Consider the following 27,630-nt stretch of genomic DNA (forward strand, 5'->3'; position numbering starts at 1 on the left):
TTTCAAGTTCCATTAGGAGCCTCTATTACAGAGATTGTCCTAACGCCATTACAAAAAAGTCCTGCGTGCAAGACTTGTTTGTGTGGTGAAATAATGGAGAGCACAGCTGATATCAGACAGACCCCATTATAACCAGTGTGGCCCCTTGGGATGTTTTGGTGTCCGTCATTAGACGGATCCACCTTTATGGTTTAGTCTGTTCTTCTGTTCCTATGAGGAAAGAGAAAAACAGATAAAGGAAACACTGATAAACTAAACTTGTAACATATGGATCTGCATGGAGTTTGTATATTCTCCTCATGTTTGTGTGGGTTTGCTCCAGGTACTCTGGTTTCCTCCCACATGCCAAAAATATACCGATAACTAAATAGACTCCATGTACAAACATCTGAACCATATGCGCATTGGGGACACACGCCTGTCAGGCAGCTACTAACTCCCCTTCTCCACAATGCTCCCTGCACTTTGGGTCTCTGTGAGATAGCGAATGAAGAATGTTCATCATTGTCATTCATCGAAACGTTTGCTCACTCTGTGCTTACAGTCATGGGGGCTCTCCTATGAACAGATGACCACTATATATGCACAATAATAGGCTTTCAATCAATCCGGCTAGGATACATCGATATGTTTCATAGACAGAATATTTCACGAGATTCTCAATCATTCCTTCTAGTACTGTAATTTATTGTTTTACACCTTATCTATTCCTGGAGCTTAGTTCTTGTCTTCTAAAGATTTATCAGGGACCTGTTGCATTTGTTTGATTTTCTTTTTTGGCAAATTGTATAAATATCTGTGGTTGGAATTAGAGATCTAACTAGCCTGCTGATGACAATGAGATATAGCAACAGGCTATGGCTTTTTTGTATCACTAGTAAGTGCTGACCTGCAATTTTTGACCAGGACGTAGTAATCATCTCTTAGATATGTTCAGGTCTATTAAGTGTACATTGTTGACCTTATACTTTAACTAGTAGTGGAAATGATTGTAGCAGTATGTTCAATGCACAGACCGAACATTCTCATAGCCAAATACAGGCACACAATGCATACCTATAGTATAAGCTCATCCCATCAAGATGCCTCTCAGACCAAGGATACTGTCTCCTACTCAGACACACAAGATAAACCACATGCTAATTCCTGACCTAGTACATGTGAGCTTTTTATCATCCTTGAGCTATTTTAGAGAAAACGTAATCCTCTGTTGATTGACTGTATCCCCCGGCTCCTAAAATGACTAATGTATTTTAGGCTCTACTACATATAAAACATTACACGGTATTTTAACAATTTATTACAAATATATATATTATATAGTGTGAAATTGTCAATACCAAAATTTGATCTTTAATAGCAATACTTAGCATATTATCACAATTCAGTGATGTACTTTACTACATTAAGGCTAATTTGAGGCACATGATGGGGTTACTTACTATTAAGCAAAACTCACTATAAGGGTGAGTTCAGATGTGGTTTTTTGGTCTGGAACCTGAGGCGGAGGCTGCCTCAGGTTCTGGACCAAAAGCCTGGTAGCTGCGACTAAAAGCCGCGCACTCCGCTCCGGATTAGGACCAATGAAAGGGCCTAGTCTGGAGGTCTGAATTGTGAAGTGAAACAGCCTGAAGAACGAGCACCTCGCTTCTTTTTTCCAGGAGCCAGAAGAAACAGCTCCCGGAAAAAAGACCTGAGCGGCTCCCATTGATTTCAACGGGAGCCATCTTTTTTGTCAGGATTTTGAGGCGGATTCAGCCTTAAAATCCTGATCAAAAATCTCCATGTGAAATTACCCTTATGCGGCAAGTTCCATTTCAGGGAATATGAACTACACACAGACTGTTTGTTGCTAGACTTGCAGTGACAAACCAGCCTGCCCTTACACCCTCATTCGCAAAGTTCCAACTTGAAATCCCTGTTGCATATGCTGGGCCATCTGTGCAAACATATAAAATATATATATCCCTATATACACACAATTTACAGACAGGGTTTTCACCCATGACACAAGCATAGGTATTACTATTAGGTATACATCACATTGTCAAATAAATAATTAATTGGTTTAGATGGTTTATCCCTTTATCATTCCAGGGTTTTTTCTTTCAACTGCGACAAAAGTAGAGTATACGACTATATTAATAATGTAGTTTAGGTGCTTTCTCTACACAAACACAGTATGTTTCTGCATTAGTATCACCTGTAATAACACAGGTGTCATGTGCATGCAGATAAAGGTGTACTATGAATACAGTGTTACTAGACCAGTTTTACTGCTCTCAAGATACATTTGCATGGGTTTTTTTGTTTTTTTTTAATGTAGATTGTGAGCCCCACATAGAGCTCACAATGTGCATTTTTTTCCCTATCAGTATGGCTTTTTTTTTTGGAACATGCGATGGAAATCCATGCAAACACGGGGAGAACGTTTTTTGCCCTTGGTGGGATTTGAACACCAGGACCCCAGTGCTGCAAGGCTGCAGTGCTAGCTACTGAGCCACCGTGTGGCCCCCCCACATTTGCATGTTTTGTGCCCAAATAAAACACTCCCCCTGTCTTTGACAATTGTTTCGGTTTGTCCATGCTGGGCAAGATTATGACATAAGCACAGTACTCAGATAAGTTGTAGTAGTTATGACTGGTGGTGGAAGTAATAAAAATTAAAGGGGTTATCTGGTTTTAAGATTGAGTTGTGCTGTCTGTCTAATGGATGGAATTCTAGGAAATCCCATTCACACACTGCAGAAGACCCGCTGTGGTTTTGGAAATTGCAGGATGTCAATCATACCTATGGAATGCTGCCAGTTTTCCTATAGGTAAAACGGAAGCAGAAAGTCCACAGAGGAAAAAAACTGCACTGCCACTGCAGTCTTTCCGCAGCACTTTTTTGCTGTGGCCTGCTATGTGGTGCTTTAGCTTGAATGTACTTGTGGTGGTGGATGAGAGTGTACTGTTGTCATTTTTCATTAGACCAGAGGTAAAAATCCCCTACATATGCAGTTGACTGTACTACTAATACTGGCAACACAGGATGATGAACTCTTTGGGGTTACAACAAATCCTTGCCGAGTCTAAACCAATACTTTAGGCTAAGGACTAGAGATGAGCGAGTAGTACTCGATCAAGTACGCACTTACTGTTCGAATGTAAAAGTTCGATGCAGAACCAGCATTGATTGGCCAAATGCTATACAGTCGGCCAATCAACGCTGGTTCTTCTCCTACCTTTAGAAGTCTTCTCCGTGCAGCTTCCCCGCGGCGTCTTCTGGCTCTTCATTCACTCTGCCAGGCATCGGGCCCGGGCAGAGCCGACTGCGTATGTCCGCTTGTAGTGCGGGCATGCGCAGTCGGCTCTGCCCAGGCCCAATGCCTGGCAGAGTGAATGAAGAGCCGGAAGACGCCACGGGGACGCTGGACGGTGAAGACTGCTCGGAGGAACCAGCCTGACCCTCACTCATGGACTTGGTAAGTATAATTTGATCGAACGTTGCCTACCCCTGAAACGAGCATTTTCCCCCATAGTCTATAATAGGGTTCGATATTCGATTTGAGTAGTCAAATATTGAGGGGCTACTCGAAATTAATATCGAACCTAGAACATTTTACTGTTCGCTCATCTCCACTAAGAACCCAAGTTGTGCAACACAACTAAAACAAATGCTGTAGTAAAAAAAAAAAAAAAAAAAAAGTGGAAAAGCATCACTTTTTTTCTGCAACATTTTTTTCTTCCCTTATCAAATAGATAGCAAAAACGTGAGCATTTCCACAGTTTTTTTTTTTGTTTTTAAAAAACAAAACAAAGTGTGGATAGGATTAGCCAGAATCTCATTAATGTTCCACAGCATTTCTGTTTTGCAGCATGGGTCTTATACTTAAACTCTGCTTAAACCTAGTTTTTTCCTGTATTCACTGATCTATATCTCCAGTGAAAGGCTGCAACGTATGCCATTGTATAAGATTAAAAAAAAAAAAAACCACAAACTGTACCATGGAATAATATCTATTGTTTTACAGTGAAGAAAATTAGAAAAAAAGGGAGAAGTAAACAAATCTGTTTACCACTGTGTGCCTGGAATATGCTCAGGATATGTGCAGTGCATACACTTAGGGCTCGTTCACACGTGAACAAAGGGGCAGATTTTGATAGAGGATTTCGCTTCAAAATCCGCCCCTTTACAATGGTGGTCTATGCAGACCGCCGATCTTTTTTCCACTAGCAGTGGGCTGCTGCTGGTGGAGAAAAGAAGTGACATGTCCTTTCTTCAGGGGAAGCCGCGGTGCACAGGACCGCGGCTTACGTCTAGCGGCAGCACCCTCCTATGTCGGCTCATTCATTTGAGCCGCCATAGGAGGGGAAAGCAGCAACCGCGATGGTCATGGCAGGCGGGTTTTGACCAGAGAGCGACGCGGCTCGACGCGGCTCTCTCTGTGTCAAAACCCGCGCGGGCGCCCCACGTCTGAACTAGCCCTAATTATAAAAGTCTTAATTACTGATGAGTGCCATGCAACCCTGTATGGTCCAGATAGAAAGAGTTGGTTGTTGGATTGCCACCATGCCCTAATAAAGCTGTGACATAAGCAAGGAAATGGAGTATTTTTGAGGACAGAATCATAGGGTAGAGAGCTGGTAGGCCTCTTTAGGATTCCTGAAGGTGTTAAAATTATCTCTGCAAAGTATATAGAATTTGATTGACTACTTTCTTCCATGGTATAAAAATAAGAAAAATTATATTCTTGCATGATAATGCACCATCTCATGCAGCAGAGAATATCTCTGGCTCATTGGCTGCTATGGGCATAAAAGGAGAAACTCATGGTGTTGCCACCATCCTCCCCTGACCTCAATTAAAAACCTTTGGAATATCCTCAAGCAAAAGATCTATGAGAGTGGGAGGCAATTTACAATATGCTAATGTAATAATTAGAGATGAAGGAGTACTATTTGAAACGGCAGCAGGGGGTTAAGCGGCAGGACGCCGGCCCCGTCGGCGTCCATTCATTCCTATGGGTGCGCGCTATTCGAAACTGCTGTTTTGAATAGTACTCTCTCATCTCTAGTAATAATGAATAATTTGGAACCGTTAATTTAATTTTTTTAATTAGTGAAAAAAAAAAAAATTATAATTTGGAAAATTTGATAAAATTTGATTTATATTCTAATGCTTGAAAATTTGAACATTATACTGACTGTCATTTGCATCTGCCATTTAGGAAAATAGGAGAAAAATTTCATTTGCATAATCATTTGGAATGTGGTGTATTTAGACTGCTATTGTGACCACACCACTGTCTCTTACATCTTCTACAAAATATTTTCAGATATCAAAACAGAATATTCCTATACCTACCAGTGTAGCCCTTGAAATTCGTTAACAGTCATACAATACACTTATCCCATTTTTTACCTACAAATGATACATAAACCTAAGAATGCACTGTAACTTTTCCTTCAGTTCTAGAGAAAACTAGGTAATTGCTTATTGAGTTGAACGCATATGGAGTTTGAATACATTCATAAACCCATTGCACCAGGTCAATATCCACTTTATGGGCTGCTGGCGCTCTTAATACAAGACATGTAGAGCAGTCACATGGTCAGTTTTCCATTTTAATACAAATGCTAGAAATTGAATATTGATAAAAAAAAAGACTTCAACTGATCTATTCCTATGCCTTCTACTACTGGAAATAGCAATCTGATTTATCTGTAGGTTAACCTTTACAATAGCAGTTACCAATAATGTTGTTCATCACAAATGGTGCTGGTTGTGTTCACAAGGAATAAGGGTCTAATTTCCTTTACCTTTTCAACTTTCCCATCAGTGAAGATGGATGATGAACCTCTCTCAGAGAGCAGTTCTGAATGAAGGCTTCAAGGAAATCCAATTTCACATGAACTGATGACTGTCATTTTGATTTTACATTACTACATAGCTTAGATGGTGATTTCTACTCATTACATGTAATTCAACCTTTCCAAAGGTTACAAGCGGAATGGATCTATTGTGAATACCATACCTATAAGATAACAACATTACGTTATCTAGGAATGTTGATCCAAGAACATACAGTATTACAATTTCCCAGGTAAAGATTTATAAAATACATATGGGATAGGATTGCCTGCACAGGAGTTTTAAAACTATATCTCTCTATCTTATAAAAATTAATTTTTAAAGCCGGGTCCTCCTGCTAGTATTATATATAATTTATAAAGACCGATGCATTATGCGCCGATCTTAATTTTTGGTACTGGGGGCAGATGTCCCAAAATTATTAAGAGGCTTCATCCTTAGTTGTTCTGGTACATCATGGGGGTCCTATGCTCCTAAAATAAAATTTACATCAGACATTGGCACAGATTTCAGGTATAACAAACTATTTTTCTAGTATGCGATAAAGTAAATCGGCGGTGAGCAAGTCAGAAAATGGACAAATTCATGGATTTTTGCTGCATATTTAAAAAAGTTAACTTGACCTTTGCGAAACAACTTGGTAGAAAAGAGCTGCAGAAAATCTGCACTTTCAAAAAACACAGGACAAATTGTAATTCGTAATGGGATAAGCCTATTTATTGACACCATTCATATTCTATACTGGGGGGGGGGGGGGGGGAAACTCCGAATGGGGTGGAATTGGACAAAAACCCCAGCTTTTTATTTATTTTTTTCTTCTCCTGCTACAGTGTTCGCCATTTCAGAACATTTTTGTTTGCTTTGTATCTAGACCAGATGTGTATGATGTGTTCTAGGCAAAAGAGGGGGGGGGGGGTGATTAGAATTTTTTTTTTTTTTTATTTAGATTGTCGCTAATGCATTTCAATACATTGCAAAATAGCACTGCTCCTATACCAGGCTGCATATCTTATAATAGAAGTCATACAATGACGAGCCTTGAAGCCTTCAATAGGCTCCCAGCCATCATTGTAATGGATCACCAAACGTGGATCTCACTTCCAGGATCAGATATCCACCCCAAAATTGCAGTGCCCATGTGCTGCTGGGAAACGGTCGCCTTGGTCAGCTTAGACCAAAGCATCAGAGATCTTAATACCGATGAGCGTCTTTGTAAAGGTTTTGAAGCAATGTGTCTATTCACATGGGCGTTTTTTTTGATGACCCATTTTTACAGACCATCTAAAACATTTTTGTCCATTTTCCAGGATCCCTCAATAAATTCAAGTCTATAAGGGATCTGTGGAAAAGGATGCTACATGGATGCAAAATGACCATTCAAAAAACAGACAGTGCGTCCATTTTTCGAAGCGCATATTTTTCAGTGTGTGAATGTTGCTTAATGATTGTTTGTCATCATGAGATGAGGTTAATAGATCTGCATTTGAAGATAAAATGATCATAGAATAAATAGATTTGTATCATCTATGTACTGTACTGTATACAGACACAACCTCTGATCAATGCATTGTAAGATCAAATAAAAATAATTTAATAAAACCCTTACAGCCTTCATAAGGCAAAATAATAATCCAGAAAACATAACACTTGTAGTTATTACTTCCATCTAAGACTTTATAAGGGATGTTTTGCTTTCTGCCTTTAATCTTTTACTAAGAGAAATACAAGGAAAGTCAAATTCTGAAGACCAATCAACATGCAAGTACAGAATATCAGAGTATGCTTCAGTGGACTAATACAACCAAGGAATATATAAAGACAATGAAGGTAGGTATAGCATCCACAAGTGGTATCCGTGGTAATCCGTATCAAGGCATTTTCCGTTATTGGAAAAAAAAAAAGCTAGCAGAACCCATTGAACTCAATGGGAGGCTTTTTTTTTTTCAGTGTGAAAAATTCCACACCAAATTCCTCACCATTTTCCTCTGTGTGAATGGACGCTAAAGAGGAAAATGTGAAACTTTTGTTCATTCCCCATTTAGCTACCGACCATCAGGCATTATTCACACGTCAGCATTTTGCAGATTTGTAGTGTACATGAAAGTCACAAACCCATTACTTTTAATAGGCAAGGGCAGACTTCCAAAATAGAAACTTTTTTTTTTTTGTGGATGACAGACAAGCTCAACAGATCAATGAAAATTACAAATGGCACACGAATGCTATCCATGTGCTGTCCGTTTTTCACAGACATTGTAAAGAGTAGTTGATCTGTGTTTCATGGGTGTGAAAATGGATCAACCACACACTACACATAACCTGAAAATAAATTTGGAAGTTTGGATAAGGCCTAAATGTAATGGAAGATACATTGCATAAATGAAGGTTAGGTGTCCTCCATAATCTAAGGCACCCATAGATTATGTTACCATAGATCAAGTGAGAACCTTAGGGTAATAAGTAGAGATGAGCGAACACTAAAATGTTCGAGGTTCGAAATTCGATTCGAACAGCCGCTCAATGTTCGTGTGTTCGAACGGGTTTCGAACCCCATTATAGTCTATGGGGAACAGATACTCGTTAAGGGGGAAACCCAAATCCGTGTCTGGAGGGTCACCAAGTCCACTATGACACCCCAGGAAATGATGCCAACACCTCTGGAATGACACTGGGACAGCAGGGGAAGCATGTCTGGGGGCATCTAACACACCAAAGACCCTCTATTACCCCAACATCACAGTCTAACAACTACACACTTTACACACTCAATACCACCTCTCTGACAGTAGGAAAACACCTTGAAACATGTGTATTTGGCACTTGCAGTGAGGAGAGCTTGTCACCAGCAGTGAATTTGGCCCTTGTAGTAAGTTGAGGTTGGCACCAACATTTGTTTTGAAAATCAGGGTGGATTGAGCCTCTAACCAGCAGAGTTTGGGCAAATTCATGGTGGAGGGAGCCTCTAAAAACCCCAGTTTGGACCAATTCATGGTGGAGGGAGACTCTAAAAACCCCAGTTTGGACCAATTCATGGTGGAGGGAGACTCTAAAAACCCCAGTTTGGACCAATTCATGGTGGAGGGAGCCTCTAAAAACCCCAGTTTGGACCAATTCATGGTGGAGGGAGCCTCTAACCAGCCCAGTTTGGACCAATTAATGGTGGAGGGAGCCTCTAAACAGCCAAGTTTTGGGAAATTCATGGTGGAGGGAGCCTCTAACCAGCCCAGTTTGGACCAATTCATGGTGGAGGGAGCCTCTAAACAGCCCAGTTTGGGCAAATTCATGGTGGAGGGAGCCTCTAACCAGCCCAGTTTGGACCAATTAATGGTGGAGGGAGCCTCTAAACAGCCCAGTTTGGACCAATTAATGGTGGAGGGAGCCTCTAACCAGCCCAGTTTGGACCAATTAATGGTGGAGGGAGCCTCTAACCAGCCCAGTTTGGACCAATTAATGGTGGAGGGAGCCTCTAACCAGCCCAGTTTGGACCAATTAATGGTGGAGGGAGCCTCTAAACAGCCAAGTTTTGGGAAATTCATGGTGGAGGGAGCCTCTAACCAGCCCAGTTTGGACCAATTCATGGTGGAGGGAGCCTCTAAACAGCCCAGTTTGGGCAAATTCATGGTGGAGGGAGCCTCTAAAAAACCCAGTTTGGACCAATTCATGGTGGAGGGAGCCTCTAATTAGCCCAGTTTGGACCAATTAATTGTGGAGGGAGCCTCTAACCAGCCCAGTTTGGACCAATTAATGGTGGAGGGAGCCTCTAACCACCCCAGTTTGGGCAAATTCATGGTGGAGGGAGCCTCTAACCAGCCCAGTTTGGACCAATTAATGGTGGAGGGAGCCTCTAAACAGGCAAGTTTTGGGAAATTCATGGTGGAGGGAGCCTCTAACCAGCCCAGTTTGGGCAAATTCATGGTGGAGGGAGCCTCTAACCAGCCCAGTTTGGACCAATTAATGGTGGAGGGAGCCTCTAACCAGCCCAGTTTGGACCAATTAATGGTGGAGGGAGCCTCTAAACAGCCAAGTTTTGGGAAATTCATGGTGGAGGGAGCCTCTAACCAGCCCAGTTTGGACCAATTCATGGTGGAGGGAGCCTCTAAACAGCCCAGTTTGGGCAAATTCATGGTGGAGGGAGCCTCTAAAAAACCCAGTTTGGACCAATTCATGGTGGAGGGAGCCTCTAATTGGCCCAGTTTGGACCAATTAATTGTGGAGGGAGCCTCTAACCAGCCCAGTTTGGACCAATTAATGGTGGAGGGAGCCTCTAACCACCCCAGTTTGGACCAATTCATGGTGGAGGGAGCCTCTAACCAGCCCAGTTTGGACCAATTAATGGTGGAGGGAGCCTCTAAACAGCCAAGTTTTGGGAAATTCATGGTGGAGGGAGCCTCTAACCAGCCCAGTTTGGACCAATTCATGGTGGAGGGAGCCTCTAAACAGCCCAGTTTGGGCAAATTCATGGTGGAGGGAGCCTCTAACCAGCCCAGTTTGGACCAATTAATGGTGGAGGGAGCCTCTAAACAGCCAAGTTTTGGGAAATTCATGGTGGAGGGAGCCTCTAACCAGCCCAGTTTGGACCAATTCATGGTGGAGGGAGCCTCTAAACAGCCAAGTTTTGGGAAATTCATGGTGGAGGGAGCCTCTAAAAAACCCAGTTTGGACCAATTCATGGTGGAGGGAGCCTCTAATTAGCCCAGTTTGGACCAATTAATTGTGGAGGGAGCCTCTAACCAGCCCAGTTTGGACCAATTAATGGTGGAGGGAGCCTCTAACCACCCCAGTTTGGGCAAATTCATGGTGGAGGGAGCCTCTAACCAGCCCAGTTTGGACCAATTAATGGTGGAGGGAGCCTCTAAACAGCCAAGTTTTGGGAAATTCATGGTGGAGGGAGCCTCTAACCAGCCCAGTTTGGACCAATTCATGGTGGAGGGAGCCTCTAAACAGCCCAGTTTGGGCAAATTCATGGTGGAGGGAGCCTCTAAACAGCCCAGTTTGGGCAAATTCATGGTGGAGGGAGCCTCTAACCAGCCCAGTTTGGACCAATTCATGGTGGAGGGAGCCTCTAACCACCCCAGTTTGGACCAATTCATGGTGGAGGGAGCCTCTAAACAGCCCAGTTTGGGCAAATTCATGGTGGAGGGAGCCTCTAACCAGCCCAGTTTGGACCAATTAATGGTGGAGGGAGCCTCTAAACAGCCCAGTTTGGGCAAATTCATGGTGGAGGGAGCCTCTAAACAGCCAAGTTTTGGGAAATTCATGGTGGAGGGAGCCTCTAACCAGCCCAGTTTGGACCAATTCATGGTGGAGGGAGCCTCTAAACAGCCCAGTTTGGGCAAATTCATGGTGGAGGGAGCCTCTAAAAAACCCAGTTTGGACCAATTCATGGTGGAGGGAGCCTCTAATTAGCCCAGTTTGGACCAATTAATTGTGGAGGGAGCCTCTAACCAGCCCAGTTTGGACCAATTAATGGTGGAGGGAGCCTCTAAAAAACCCAGTTTGGACCAATTCATGGTGGAGGGAGCCTCTAATTAGCCCAGTTTGGACCAATTAATTGTGGAGGGAGCCTCTAACCAGCCCAGTTTGGACCAATTAATGGTGGAGGGAGCCTCTAAACAGCCAAGTTTTGGGAAATTCATGGTGGAGGGAGCCTCTAACCAGCCCAGTTTGGACCAATTAATGGTGGAGGGAGCCTCTAACCACCCCAGTTTGGGCAAATTCATGGTGGAGGGAGCCTCTAACCAGCCCAGTTTGGACCAATTAATGGTGGAGGGAGCCTCTAAACAGCCCAGTTTGGGCAAATTCATGGTGGAGGGAGCCTCTAAACAGCCAAGTTTTGGGAAATTCATGGTGGAGGGAGCCTCTAACCAGCCCAGTTTGGACCAATTCATGGTGGAGGGAGCCTCTAAACAGCCCAGTTTGGGCAAATTCATGGTGGAGGGAGCCTCTAAAAAACCCAGTTTGGACCAATTCATGGTGGAGGGAGCCTCTAATTAGCCCAGTTTGGACCAATTAATTGTGGAGGGAGCCTCTAACCAGCCCAGTTTGGACCAATTAATGGTGGAGGGAGCCTCTAAAAAACCCAGTTTGGACCAATTCATGGTGGAGGGAGCCTCTAATTAGCCCAGTTTGGACCAATTAATTGTGGAGGGAGCCTCTAACCAGCCCAGTTTGGACCAATTAATGGTGGAGGGAGCCTCTAACCACCCCAGTTTGGACCAATTCATGGTGGAGGGAGCCTCTAACCACCCCAGTTTGGACCAATTCATGGTGGAGGGAGCCTCTAAACAGCCCAGTTTGGGCAAATTCATGGTGGAGGGAGCCTCTAACCAGCAGAGTTGGTGGAAATCAGGGTGGAGGGAGCCTCTAACCAGCAGAGTTGGGGGAAATCAGGGTGGAGGGAGCCTAGTATTAGCAGAATTGTGCAACGCTTATGGTGGATGAGTATGAGGATGCGGAGGAATTGGAGAGGTTGAGTACAGACATGGAGTTTCATGTTGGGGTGCTTTACACAGGTGGGCACAAAAATGACGGCTCTACCCAGTGGTGGTTCATTTTTATCAAAGTGAGCCGGTCGGCACTCTCAGCTGACAGACGGGTGCGCTTGTCAGTGATGATGCCACCGGCTGCACTGAACACCCTCTCAGATAGGACGCTGGCGGCAGGACAGGACAGCACCTCCAAGGCATATAGGGCAAGTTCAAGCCACAGGTCCAACTTCGACACCCAATACGTGTAGGGCGCAGAGGGGTCGGAGAGGACAGGGCTGTGGTCGGAAAGGTATTCCCGCAACATGCGCCTATACTTCTCACGCCTGGTGACACTAGGACCCTCCGTGGCGGCACTTTGGCGAGGGGGTGCCATCAAGGTGTCCCAGACCTTAGACAGTGTGCCCCTCGTTTGTGTGGACCGGTGAGAACTTGGTTGCCTACTGGAGGAACTGCCCTCCCTGCCGCCAACGTCACATGCTGGAAACATCTCCATCATATTCTGCACCAATTGCCTGTGGCAAGCATTGATGCGATTGGCCCTCCCCTCTACCGGAATAAAAGACGAGATGTTGTTTTTATACCGGGGGTCAAGGATAGCAAAGATCCAGTACTGGTTGTCCTCCATGATTTTGACAATACGCTTGTCGGTTGTAAAGCACCCCAACATGAACTCAGCCATGTCTGCCACAGTGTTAGTTGGCATGACTCCTCTGGCCCCACCGGAAAGTTCAATCTCCATTTCCTCCTCATCCTCCATGTCTACCCATCCGCGCTGCAACAATGGGACGATTCGAAGTTGCCCGGAAGCCTCCTGTATCACCATCACATCATCGGACAACTCTTCTTCCTCCTCCTCCTCCTCCTCCTCCTCCATTAAACGCAGTGAAGCGGACAGATGTGTGGACCTACTCTCCAGCTGTGACGGATCGGATGCTATCCCTAACTCCTCTGTGTGATCTGAGTTATCCCTGATGTCAATCAGGGATTCTCTCAGAACACACAAGAGCGGGATTGTAAGGCTCACCATCGCATCCTCAGAGCTCACCCTCCTTGTGGACTCCTCAAAGACCCGTAGGATGTCACAAAGGTCTCTCATCCATGGCCACTCATGGATGTGAAACTGAGGCAGCTGACTTTGTGGCACCCTAGGGTTTTGTAGCTGGTATTCCATCAAAGGTCTCTGCTGCTCAACCACTCTATTCAACATCTGAAACGTTGAGTTCCAGCGTGTGGGGACGTCGCACAAAAGCCGGTGTTGTGGCACATGCAGGCGTTGCTGGAGAGATTTTAAGCTAGCAGCGGCTACTGTCGACTTGCGAAAGTGGGCGCACATGCGCCGCACTTTCACCAGTAGCTCTGGAACATTGGGGTAGCTCTTTAGGAAACGTTGCACCACTAGGTTGAAGACGTGGGCCAGGCATGGAACATGTTGGAGTCCGGCAAGCTCCAGAGCTGCTACCAGGTTCCGGCCGTTATCACAAACGACCATGCCTGGGCCCAGGTGCAGCGGCTCAAACCATATTGCCGTCTCATCGAGGAGGGCATCCCTCACCTCGGAGGCAGTGTGCTGTCTGTCCCCCAAGCTGATCAGCTTCAGCACAGCCTGCTGACGTCTACCAACGCCAGTGCTGCAACGTTTCCAACTCGTAGCTGGGGTCAATCTAACAGCGGAGGAGGAGGCGGTGGCGGAGGAGGAGGCGGTGGCGGAGGAGGAGGCGGTAGAGGAGGAGGAGGGGGGTGTTCTTCTCGTGTCCCTGCCAGGAATGTTAGGCGGGGAGACGAGGTACACCGGGCCAGTTTGGGAAGCAGTCCCAGCCTCAACTACATTCACCCAGTGTGCCGTCAGTGAAATGTAGCGTCCCTGTCCGCATGCACTTGTCCACGCGTCGGTGGTCAAGTGGACCTTTGTGCAAAGCGCGGAACTAAGGGCCCGCCTGATGTTGAGTGACACGTGCTGGTGCAAGGCGGGGACGGCACACCGGGAGAAGTAGTGACGGCTAGGGACGGCATAGCGAGGTGCCGCAGTTGCCATCAGGTCCAGGAAGGCGGGAGTTTCAACAAGCCGGAACGCCAACATCTCCTGGGCCAGCAGTTTAGCGATGTTGGCGTTCAAGGCTTGCGCGTGTGGGTGGTTAGCAGTGTATTTCTGCCGCCGCTCCAATGTCTGAGAGATGGTGGGTTGTTGTAAAGAAACGCCTGATGGTGCAGGAGAAGGAGATAAGACAGGACCAGGGGAGGATGAGGTAGAAGTCAACAAAGTGGCGGAGGCAGATGAAGTGGTGTCCTGGCTCGTCCTCTGGAGTGCATCGCCAGCACAGTCAGCAGTGGCAGTGGCAGAGGCAGAGGCAGAGGCAGTGGCAGTGGCGTGAACGGCAGTCGGCCTTTGTCCTGCCGTTGCTGCCTGCCACTGATTCCAGTGCTTGGATTCCAAATGACGGCGCATTGAAGTGGTGGACAGGTTGCTCTTCTCAGAGCCCCTAATCAATTTCGAGAGGCAAATTGTGCAGACAACACTATATCTGTCCTCGGCGCATTCCTTGAAAAAACTCCACACCTTCGAGAAACGTGCCCTCGAGGTGGGAGTTTTTCGGGGCTGGGTACGAACTGGAACATCTTGGGAGATTCCGGGTGTGGCCTGGCTTCGCCTAAGCTGCTGACCTCTGCCTCTGCCTCTAGCTACCCTTTTTGGTGCTGCACCTGCCTCAACATCCACACTACTTTCCCCGCTTGACATCCCCCCTGTCCAGGTCGGGTCAGTGTCCTCATCATCCACCACTTCCTCTTCCAACTCCTGTCTCATCTCCTCCTCCCGCACAATGCGCCGGTCAACTGGATGCCCTGACGGCAACTGCGTCACATCATCGTCGATGAGGGTGGGTTGCTGGTCATCCACCACCAAATCGAACGGAGATGGAGGAGACTCTAGTGTTTGAGCATCTGGATACAGATGCTCCTCTGTTAGGTTCGTGGAATCGTGACGTGGAGAGGCAGGTTGAGGGACAATGAAAGGAGCGGAGAACAGCTCTGGGGAGCAGGGACAGTTTGGGTTATTGTTCTGTAAAGCTTCGGAATTTTGGGAGGAAGGAAGACAAGACTGTTGGGTAATAGGAGGAGAGGAGGCAGAGTCTGACTGGCTGCTGGACAATGTGCTGTAAGCGTTCTCTGACAGCCATTGCAAGACCTGTTCCTGGTTCTCGGGCCTACTAAGGTTTGTACCCTGCAGTTTAGTTAATGTGGCAAGCAACCCTGGCACTGTGGAGTGGCGCAATGCTTGCTGCCCCACAGGAGTAGGCACGGGACGCCCTGTGGCTTCACTGCTACCTTGCTCCCCAGAACCATTCCCCCGACCTCGCCCACGGCCTCGTCCACGTCCCTTTCCGGGAGCCTTGCGCATTTTGAATTCCTAGTTAGAAATTGGCACTGTATACCAGTAGTAAAAATTGTGGGTGCACGTAACCCCAATATATTCTTTGAATTCCCAGTCAGAAACTGGCACTATATGGCAGTAGCAAGAAATGAGGGTATTTGTATTCCCAATATACTCTTTGAATTCCCAGTCAGACAATGGCACTGTATACCAGTAGTAAAAATTGTGGGTGCACGTAACCCCAATATATTCTTTGAATTCCCAGTCAGAAACTGGCACTATATGGCAGTAGCAAGAAATGAGGGTATTTGTATTCCCAATATACTCTTTGAATTCCCAGTCAGACAATGGCACTGTATACCAGTAGTAAAAATTGTGGGTGCACGTAACCCCAATATATTCTTTGAATTACCAGTCAGAAACTGGCACTATATGGCAGTAGCAAGAAATGAGGGTATTTATAACCCCAATATATTCTTTGAATTCCCAGTCAGACAATGGCACTGTATACCAGTAGTAAAAATTGTGGGTGCACGTAACCCCAATATATTCTTTGAATTCCCAGTCAGAAACTGGCACTATATGGCAGTAGCAAGAAATGAGGGTATTTGTATTCCCAATATACTCTTTGAATTCCCAGTCAGACAATGGCACTGTATACCAGTAGTAAAAATTGTGGGTGCACGTAACCCCAATATATTCTTTGAATTCCCAGTCAGACACTGGCACTATATGGCAGTAGCAAGAAATGAGGGTATTTGTATTCCCAATATATTCTTTGAATTCCCAGTCAGACAATGGCACTGTATACCAGTAGTAAAAATTGTGGGTGCACGTAACCCCAATATATTCTTTGAATTACCAGTCAGAAACTGGCACTATATGGCAGTAGCAAGAAATGAGGGTATTTATAACCCCAATATATTCTTTGAATTCCCAGTCAGACAATGGCACTGTATACCAGTAGTAAAAATTGTGGGTGCACGTAACCCCAATATATTCTTTGAATTACCAGTCAGAAACTGGCACTATATGGCAGTAGCAAGAAATGAGGGTATTTATAACCCCAATATATTCTTTGAATTCCCAGTCAGACAATGGCACTGTATACCAGTAGTAAAAATTGTGGGTGCACGTAACCCCAATATATTCTTTGAATTACCAGTCAGAAACTGGCACTATATGGCAGTAGCAAGAAATGAGGGTATTTATAACCCCAATATATTCTTTGAATTCCCAGTCAGACAATGGCACTGTATACCAGTAGTAAAAATTGTGGGTGCACGTAACCCCAATATATTCTTTGAATTCCCAGTCAGAAACTGGCACTATATGGCAGTAGCAAGAAATGAGGGTATTTGTATTCCCAATATACTCTTTGAATTCCCAGTCAGACAATGGCACTGTATACCAGTAGTAAAAATTGTGGGTGCACGTAACCCCAATATATTCTTTGAATTACCAGTCAGAAACTGGCACTATATGGCAGTAGCAAGAAATGAGGGTATTTATAACCCCAATATATTCTTTGAATTCCCAGTCAGACAATGGCACTGTATACCAGTAGTAAAAATTGTGGGTGCACGTAACCCCAATATATTCTTTGAATTCCCAGTCAGAAACTGGCACTATATGGCAGTAGCAAGAAATGAGGGTATTTGTATTCCCAATATACTCTTTGAATTCCCAGTCAGACAATGGCACTGTATACCAGTAGTAAAAATTGTGGGTGCACGTAACCCCAATATATTCTTTGAATTCCCAGTCAGAAACTGGCACTATATGGCAGTAGCAAGAAATGAGGGTATTTATAACCCCAATATATTCTTTGAATTCCCAGTCAGACAATGGCACTGTATACCAGTAGTAAAAATTGTGGGTGCACGTAACCCCAATATATTCTTTGAATTCCCAGTCAGAAACTGGCACTATATGGCAGTAGCAAGAAATGAGGGTATTTGTATTCCCAATATACTCTTTGAATTCCCAGTCAGACAATGGCACTGTATACCAGTAGTAAAAATTGTGGGTGCACGTAACCCCAATATATTCTTTGAATTCCCAGTCAGAAACTGGCACTATATGGCAGTAGCAAGAAATGAGGGTATTTATAACCCCAATATATTCTTTGAATTCCCAGTCAGACAATGGCACTGTATACCAGTAGTAAAAATTGTGGGTGCACGTAACCCCAATATATTCTTTGAATTCCCAGTCAGAAACTGGCACTATATGGCAGTAGCAAGAAATGAGGGTATTTGTATTCCCAATATACTCTTTGAATTCCCAGTCAGACAATGGCACTGTATACCAGTAGTAAAAATTGTGGGTGCACGTAACCCCAATATATTCTTTGAATTCCCAGTCAGAAACTGGCACTATATGGCAGTAGCAAGAAATGAGGGTATTTATAACCCCAATATATTCTTTGAATTCCCAGTCAGACAATGGCACTGTATACCAGTAGTAAAAATTGTGGGTGCACGTAACCCCAATATATTCTTTGAATTCCCAGTCAGAAACTGGCACTATATGGCAGTAGCAAGAAATGAGGGTATTTGTATTCCCAATATACTCTTTGAATTCCCAGTCAGACAATGGCACTGTATACCAGTAGTAAAAATTGTGGGTGCACGTAACCCCAATATATTCTTTGAATTACCAGTCAGAAACTGGCACTATATGGCAGTAGCAAGAAATGAGGGTATTTATAACCCCAATATATTCTTTGAATTCCCAGTCAGACAATGGCACTGTATACCAGTAGTAAAAATTGTGGGTGCACGTAACCCCAATATATTCTTTGAATTCCCAGTCAGAAACTGGCACTATATGGCAGTAGCAAGAAATGAGGGTATTTGTATTCCCAATATACTCTTTGAATTCCCAGTCAGACAATGGCACTGTATACCAGTAGTAAAAATTGTGGGTGCACGTAACCCCAATATATTCTTTGAATTCCCAGTCAGAAACTGGCACTATATGGCAGTAGCAAGAAATGAGGGTATTTGTATTCCCAATATACTCTTTGAATTCCCAGTCAGACAATGGCACTGTATACCAGTAGTAAAAATTGTGGGTGCACGTAACCCCAATATATTCTTTGAATTACCAGTCAGAAACTGGCACTATATGGCAGTAGCAAGAAATGAGGGTATTTATAACCCCAATATATTCTTTGAATTCCCAGTCAGACAATGGCACTGTATACCAGTAGTAAAAATTGTGGGTGCACGTAACCCCAATATATTCTTTGAATTCCCAGTCAGAAACTGGCACTATATGGCAGTAGCAAGAAATGAGGGTATTTGTATTCCCAATATACTCTTTGAATTCCCAGTCAGACAATGGCACTGTATACCAGTAGTAAAAATTGTGGGTGCACGTAACCCCAATATATTCTTTGAATTCCCAGTCAGAAACTGGCACTATATGGCAGTAGCAAGAAATGAGGGTATTTATAACCCCAATATATTCTTTGAATTCCCAGTCAGACAATGGCACTGTATACCAGTAGTAAAAATTGTGGGTGCACGTAACCCCAATATATTCTTTGAATTCCCAGTCAGAAACTGGCACTATATGGCAGTAGCAAGAAATGAGGGTATTTGTATTCCCAATATACTCTTTGAATTCCCAGTCAGACAATGGCACTGTATACCAGTAGTAAAAATTGTGGGTGCACGTAACCCCAATATATTCTTTGAATTCCCAGTCAGAAACTGGCACTATATGGCAGTAGCAAGAAATGAGGGTATTTATAACCCCAATATATTCTTTGAATTCCCAGTCAGACAATGGCACTGTATACCAGTAGTAAAAATTGTGGGTGCACGTAACCCCAATATATTCTTTGAATTCCCAGTCAGAAACTGGCACTATATGGCAGTAGCAAGAAATGAGGGTATTTGTATTCCCAATATACTCTTTGAATTCCCAGTCAGACAATGGCACTGTATACCAGTAGTAAAAATTGTGGGTGCACGTAACCCCAATATATTCTTTGAATTACCAGTCAGAAACTGGCACTATATGGCAGTAGCAAGAAATGAGGGTATTTATAACCCCAATATATTCTTTGAATTCCCAGTCAGACAATGGCACTGTATACCAGTAGTAAAAATTGTGGGTGCACGTAACCCCAATATATTCTTTGAATTCCCAGTCAGAAACTGGCACTATATGGCAGTAGCAAGAAATGAGGGTATTTGTATTCCCAATATACTCTTTGAATTCCCAGTCAGACAATGGCACTGTATACCAGTAGTAAAAATTGTGGGTGCACGTAACCCCAATATATTCTTTGAATTCCCAGTCAGAAACTGGCACTATATGGCAGTAGCAAGAAATGAGGGTATTTGTATTCCCAATATACTCTTTGAATTCCCAGTCAGACAATGGCACTGTATACCAGTAGTAAAAATTGTGGGTGCACGTAACCCCAATATATTCTTTGAATTACCAGTCAGAAACTGGCACTATATGGCAGTAGCAAGAAATGAGGGTATTTATAACCCCAATATATTCTTTGAATTCCCAGTCAGACAATGGCACTGTATACCAGTAGTAAAAATTGTGGGTGCACGTAACCCCAATATATTCTTTGAATTACCAGTCAGAAACTGGCACTATATGGCAGTAGCAAGAAATGAGGGTATTTATAACCCCAATATATTCTTTGAATTCCCAGTCAGACAATGGCACTGTATACCAGTAGTAAAAATTGTGGGTGCACGTAACCCCAATATATTCTTTGAATTCCCAGTCAGAAACTGGCACTATATGGCAGTAGCAAGAAATGAGGGTATTTGTATTCCCAATATACTCTTTGAATTCCCAGTCAGACAATGGCACTGTATACCAGTAGTAAAAATTGTGGGTGCACGTAACCCCAATATATTCTTTGAATTACCAGTCAGAAACTGGCACTATATGGCAGTAGCAAGAAATGAGGGTATTTATAACCCCAATATATTCTTTGAATTCCCAGTCAGACAATGGCACTGTATACCAGTAGTAAAAATTGTGGGTGCACGTAACCCCAATATATTCTTTGAATTCCCAGTCAGAAACTGGCACTATATGGCAGTAGCAAGAAATGAGGGTATTTGTATTCCCAATATACTCTTTGAATTCCCAGTCAGACAATGGCACTGTATACCAGTAGTAAAAATTGTGGGTGCACGTAACCCCAATATATTCTTTGAATTCCCAGTCAGAAACTGGCACTATATGGCAGTAGCAAGAAATGAGGGTATTTTTATTCCCAATATACTCTTTGAATTCCCAGTCAGACAATGGCACTGTATACCAGTAGTAAAAATTGTGGGTGCACGTAACCCCAATATATTCTTTGAATTACCAGTCAGAAACTGGCACTATATGGCAGTAGCAAGAAATGAGGGTATTTATAACCCCAATATATTCTTTGAATTCCCAGTCAGACAATGGCACTGTATACCAGTAGTAAAAATTGTGGGTGCACGTAACCCCAATATATTCTTTGAATTCCCAGTCAGAAACTGGCACTATATGGCAGTAGCAAGAAATGAGGGTATTTGTATTCCCAATATACTCTTTGAATTCCCAGTCAGACAATGGCACTGTATACCAGTAGTAAAAATTGTGGGTGCACGTAACCCCAATATATTCTTTGAATTACCAGTCAGAAACTGGCACTATATGGCAGTAGCAAGAAATGAGGGTATTTATAACCCCAATATATTCTTTGAATTCCCAGTCAGACAATGGCACTGTATACCAGTAGTAAAAATTGTGGGTGCACGTAACCCCAATATATTCTTTGAATTCCCAGTCAGAAACTGGCACTATATGGCAGTAGCAAGAAATGAGGGTATTTGTATTCCCAATATACTCTTTGAATTCCCAGTCAGACAATGGCACTGTATACCAGTAGTAAAAATTGTGGGTGCACGTAACCCCAATATATTCTTTGAATTCCCAGTCAGACACTGGCACTATATGGCAGTAGCAAGAAATGAGGGTATTTGTATTCCCAATATATTCTTTGAATTCCCAGTCAGACAATGGCACTGTATACCAGTAGTAAAAATTGTGGGTGCACGTAACCCCAATATATTCTTTGAATTACCAGTCAGAAACTGGCACTATATGGCAGTAGCAAGAAATGAGGGTATTTGTATTCCCAATATATTCTTTGAATTCCCAGTCAGACAATGGCACTGTATACCAGTAGTAAAAATTGTGGGTGTATATAGCCCCAATTCTATTGCTAGGGGACTTGCAGGGTATTTCTGGGGTGAAGGTGGGGGGGCACACCGTTGGAACGGGTATCGGGGTATATATCGGGTATACGGGAATACACTGACAGTGTATTCCATTCAGGATCCTGGGAAAGCTGGGTTGCGGCGATTGAGCCCGTCAGTGCCACGTTACACTGACAAGCTTCTCCCTGGAATTTAGCTCTTACAAGAGCTGTTGGTTGTCTTCTCCTTCCTATCCTAGCCTGTCCCTGCCTACCCAGAATCTAAGCCCTAGCTAGCTGGACGGAAACCTCCGTCCTCGGTGAATTGCAAGCTCAGAATGACGCGAAGCTGGGCGTCGCTGTTCTTTTAAATTAGAGGTCACATGTTTTCGGCAGCCAATGGGTTTTGCCTACTTTTTTCAACGTCACCGGTGTCGTAGTTCCTGTCCCACCTACCCAGCGCTGTTATTGGAGCAAAAAAGGCGCCAGGGAAGGTGGGAGGGGAATCGAGTAATGGCGCACTTTACCACGCGGTGTTCGATTCGATTCGAACATGCCGAACAGCCTAATATCCGATCGAACATGAGTTCGATAGAACACTGTTCGCTCATCTCTAATCTACACCATTTACCTTAAATACTTCTGCTTCTTAATGGAGATTTAACTATTGTGTCCACCAAAATGGTGCACGTCTATAAATTATTACACCACTGCATACGATATAATAAACTTGGCACTAAAGCCTGTCAGAGAATGTTTCTTCTATGTCACATTATGGCTGCCATACAACACATGTATACTAGAGATGAGCGAACACTAAAATGTTCGAGGTTCGAAATTCGATTCGAACAGCCGCTCAATGTTCGTGTGTTCGAATGGGTTTCGAACCCCATTATAGTCTATGGGGAACAGATACTCGTTAAGGGGGAAACCCAAATCCGTGTCTGGAGGGTCACCAAGTCCACTATGACACCCCAGGAAATGATGCCAACACCTCTGGAATGACACTGGGACAGCAGGGGAAGCATGTCTGGGGGCATCTAACACACCAAAGACCCTCTATTACCCCAACATCACAGCCTAACAACTACACACTTTACACACTCAATACCACCTCTCTGACAGTAGGAAAACACCTTGAAACATGTGTATTTGGCACTTGCAGTGAGGAGAGCTTGTCACCAGCAGTGAATTTGGCCCTTGTAGTAAGTTGAGGTTGGCACCAACATTTGTTTTGAAAATCAGGGTGGATTGAGCCTCTAACCAGCAGAGTTTGGGCAAATTCATGGTGGAGGGAGCCTCTAAACACCCCAGTTTGGGCAAATTCATGGTGGAGGGAGCCTCTAACCAGCCCAGTTTGGACCAATTCATGGTGGAGGGAGCCTCTAACCAGCCCAGTTTGGGCAAATTCATGGTGGAGGGAGCCTCTAACCAGCCCAGTTTGGGCAAATTCATGGTGGAGGGAGCCTCTAACCAGCCCAGTTTGGACCAATTCATGGTGGAGGGAGCCTCTAAACAGCCAAGTTTTGGGAAATTCATGGTGGAGGGAGCCTCTAACCAGCCCAGTTTGGACCAATTCATGGTGGAGGGAGCCTCTAAACAGCCCAGTTTGGGCAAATTAATGGTGGAGGGAGCCTCTAAAAAACCCAGTTTGGACCAATTCATGGTGGAGGGAGCCTCTAACCAGCCCAGTTTGGACCAATTAATGGTGGAGGGAGCCTCTAAACAGCCAAGTTTGGACCAATTCATGGTGGAGGGAGCCTCTAAAAACCCCAGTTTGGACCAATTCATGGTGGAGGGAGCCTCTAACCAGCCCAGTTTGGGCAAATTCATGGTGGAGGGAGCCTCTAACCAGCCCAGTTTGGACCAATTAATGGTGGAGGGAGCCTCTAAACAGCCAAGTTTGGACCAATTCATGGTGGAGGGAGCCTCTAAAAACCCCAGTTTGGACCAATTCATGGTGGAGGGAGCCTCTAACCAGCCCAGTTTGGGCAAATTCATGGTGGAGGGAGCCTCTAAACAGCCCAGTTTGGGCACATTCATGGTGGAGGGAGCCTCTAACCAGCCCAGTTTGGACCAATTCATGGTGGAGGGAGCCGCTAAACAGCCCAGTTTGGACCAATTCATGGTGGAGGGAGCCTCTAAAAACCCCAGTTTGGACCAATTCATGGTGGAGGGAGCCTCTAAAAAACCCAGTTTGGACCAATTCATGGTGGAGGGAGCCTCTAACCAGCCCAGTTTGGACCAATTAATGGTGGAGGGAGCCTCTAAACAGCCAAGTTTGGACCAATTCATGGTGGAGGGAGCCTCTAAAAACCCCAGTTTGGACCAATCCATGGTGGAGGGAGCCTCTAACCAGCCCAGTTTGGGCAAATTCATGGTGGAGGGAGCCTCTAAACAGCCCAGTTTGGGCAAATTCATGGTGGAGGGAGCCTCTAACCAGCCCAGTTTGGGCAAATTCATGGTGGAGGGAGCCTCTAACCAGCCCAGTTTGGACCAATTAATGGTGGAGGGAGCCGCTAAACAGCCCAGTTTGGACCAATTCATGGTGGAGGGAGCCTCTAAAAACCCCAGTTTGGACCAATTCATGGTGGAGGGAGCCGCTAAACAGCCCAGTTTGGGCAAATTCATGGTGGAGGGAGCCTCTAACCAGCAGAGTTGGTGGAAATCAGGGTGGAGGGAGCCTCTAACCAGCAGAGTTGGGGGAAATCAGGGTGGAGGGAGCCTAGTATTAGCAGAATTGTGCAACGCTTATGGTGGATGAGTATGAGGATGCGGAGGAATTGGAGAGGTTGAGTACAGACATGGAGTTTCATGTTGGGGTGCTTTACACAGGTGGGCACAAAAATGACGGCTCTACCCAGTGGTGGTTCATTTTTATCAAAGTGAGCCGGTCGGCACTCTCAGCTGACAGACGGGTGCGCTTGTCAGTGATGATGCCACCGGCTGCACTGAACACCCTCTCAGATAGGACGCTGGCGGCAGGACAGGACAGCACCTCCAAGGCATATAGGGCAAGTTCAAGCCACAGGTCCAACTTCGACACCCAATACGTGTAGGGCGCAGAGGGGTCGGAGAGGACAGGGCTGTGGTCGGAAAGGTATTCCCGCAACATGCGCCTATACTTCTCACGCCTGGTGACACTAGGACCCTCCGTGGCGGCACTTTGGCGAGGGGGTGCCATCAAGGTGTCCCAGACCTTAGACAGTGTGCCCCTCGTTTGTGTGGACCGGTGAGAACTTGGTTGCCTACTGGAGGAACTGCCCTCCCTGCCGCCAACGTCACATGCTGGAAACATCTCCATCATATTCTGCACCAATTGCCTGTGGCAAGCATTGATGCGATTGGCCCTCCCCTCTACCGGAATAAAAGACGAGATGTTGTTTTTATACCGGGGGTCAAGGATAGCAAAGATCCAGTACTGGTTGTCCTCCATGATTTTGACAATACGCTTGTCGGTTGTAAAGCACCCCAACATGAACTCAGCCATGTCTGCCACAGTGTTAGTTGGCATGACTCCTCTGGCCCCACCGGAAAGTTCAATCTCCATTTCCTCCTCATCCTCCATGTCTACCCATCCGCGCTGCAACAATGGGACGATTCGAAGTTGCCCGGAAGCCTCCTGTATCACCATCACATCATCGGACAACTCTTCTTCCTCCTCCTCCTCCTCCTCCTCCTCCTCCATTAAACGCAGTGAAGCGGACAGATGTGTGGACCTACTCTCCAGCTGTGACGGATCGGATGCTATCCCTAACTCCTCTGTGTGATCTGAGTTATCCCTGATGTCAATCAGGGATTCTCTCAGAACACACAAGAGCGGGATTGTAAGGCTCACCATCGCATCCTCAGAGCTCACCCTCCTTGTGGACTCCTCAAAGACCCGTAGGATGTCACAAAGGTCTCTCATCCATGGCCACTCATGGATGTGAAACTGAGGCAGCTGACTTTGTGGCACCCTAGGGTTTTGTAGCTGGTATTCCATCAAAGGTCTCTGCTGCTCAACCACTCTATTCAACATCTGAAACGTTGAGTTCCAGCGTGTGGGGACGTCGCACAAAAGCCGGTGTTGTGGCACATGCAGGCGTTGCTGGAGAGATTTTAAGCTAGCAGCGGCTACTGTCGACTTGCGAAATTGGGGGCACATGCGCCGCACTTTCACCAGTAGCTCTGGAACATTGGGGTAGCTCTTTAGGAAACGTTGCACCACTAGGTTGAAGACGTGGGCCAGGCATGGAACATGTTGGAGTCCGGCAAGCTCCAGAGCTGCTACCAGGTTCCGGCCGTTATCACAAACGACCATGCCTGGGCCCAGGTGCAGCGGCTCAAACCATATTGCCGTCTCATCGAGGAGGGCATCCCTCACCTCGGAGGCAGTGTGCTGTCTGTCCCCCAAGCTGATCAGCTTCAGCACAGCCTGCTGACGTCTACCAACGCCAGTGCTGCAACGTTTCCAACTCGTAGCTGGGGTCAATCTAACAGCGGAGGAGGAGGCGGTGGCGGAGGAGGAGGAGGGGGGTGTTCTTCTCGTGTCCCTGCCAGGAATGTTAGGCGGGGAGACGAGGTACACCGGGCCAGTTTGGGAAGCAGTCCCAGCCTCAACTACATTCACCCAGTGTGCCGTCAGTGAAATGTAGCGTCCCTGTCCGCATGCACTTGTCCACGCGTCGGTGGTCAAGTGGACCTTTGTGCAAAGCGCGGAACTAAGGGCCCGCCTGATGTTGAGTGACACGTGCTGGTGCAAGGCGGGGACGGCACACCGGGAGAAGTAGTGACGGCTAGGGACGGCATAGCGAGGTGCCGCAGTTGCCATCAGGTCCAGGAAGGCGGGAGTTTCAACAAGCCGGAACGCCAACATCTCCTGGGCCAGCAGTTTAGCGATGTTGGCGTTCAAGGCTTGCGCGTGTGGGTGGTTAGCAGTGTATTTCTGCCGCCGCTCCAATGTCTGAGAGATGGTGGGTTGTTGTAAAGAAACGCCTGATGGTGCCTTTGATGATGCAGGAGAAGGAGATAAGACAGGACCAGGGGAGGATGAGGTAGAAGTCAACAAAGTGGCGGAGGCAGATGAAGTGGTGTCCTGGCTCGTCCTCTGGAGTGCATCGCCAGCACAGTCAGCAGTGGCAGTGGCAGAGGCAGAGGCAGTGGCAGTGGCGTGAACGGCAGGCGGCCTTTGTCCTGCCGTTGCTGCCTGCCACTGATTCCAGTGCTTGGATTCCAAATGACGGCGCATTGAAGTGGTGGACAGGTTGCTCTTCTCAGAGCCCCTAATCAATTTCGAGAGGCAAATTGTGCAGACAACACTATATCTGTCCTCGGCGCATTCCTTGAAAAAACTCCACACCTTCGAGAAACGTGCCCTCGAGGTGGGAGTTTTTCGGGGCTGGGTACGAACTGGAACATCTTGGGAGATTCCGGGTGTGGCCTGGCTTCGCCTAAGCTGCTGACCTCTGCCTCTGCCTCTAGCTACCCTTTTTGGTGCTGCACCTGCCTCAACATCCACACTACTTTCCCCGCTTGACATCCCCCCTGTCCAGGTCGGGTCAGTGTCCTCATCATCCACCACTTCCTCTTCCAACTCCTGTCTCATCTCCTCCTCCCGCACAATGCGCCGGTCAACTGGATGCCCTGACGGCAACTGCGTCACATCATCGTCGATGAGGGTGGGTTGCTGGTCATCCACCACCAAATTGAA

This window comes from Leptodactylus fuscus, chromosome 5, assembly GCF_031893055.1.
Source record: "Leptodactylus fuscus isolate aLepFus1 chromosome 5, aLepFus1.hap2, whole genome shotgun sequence".
Lineage (NCBI taxonomy): Eukaryota > Metazoa > Chordata > Amphibia > Anura > Leptodactylidae > Leptodactylus > Leptodactylus fuscus.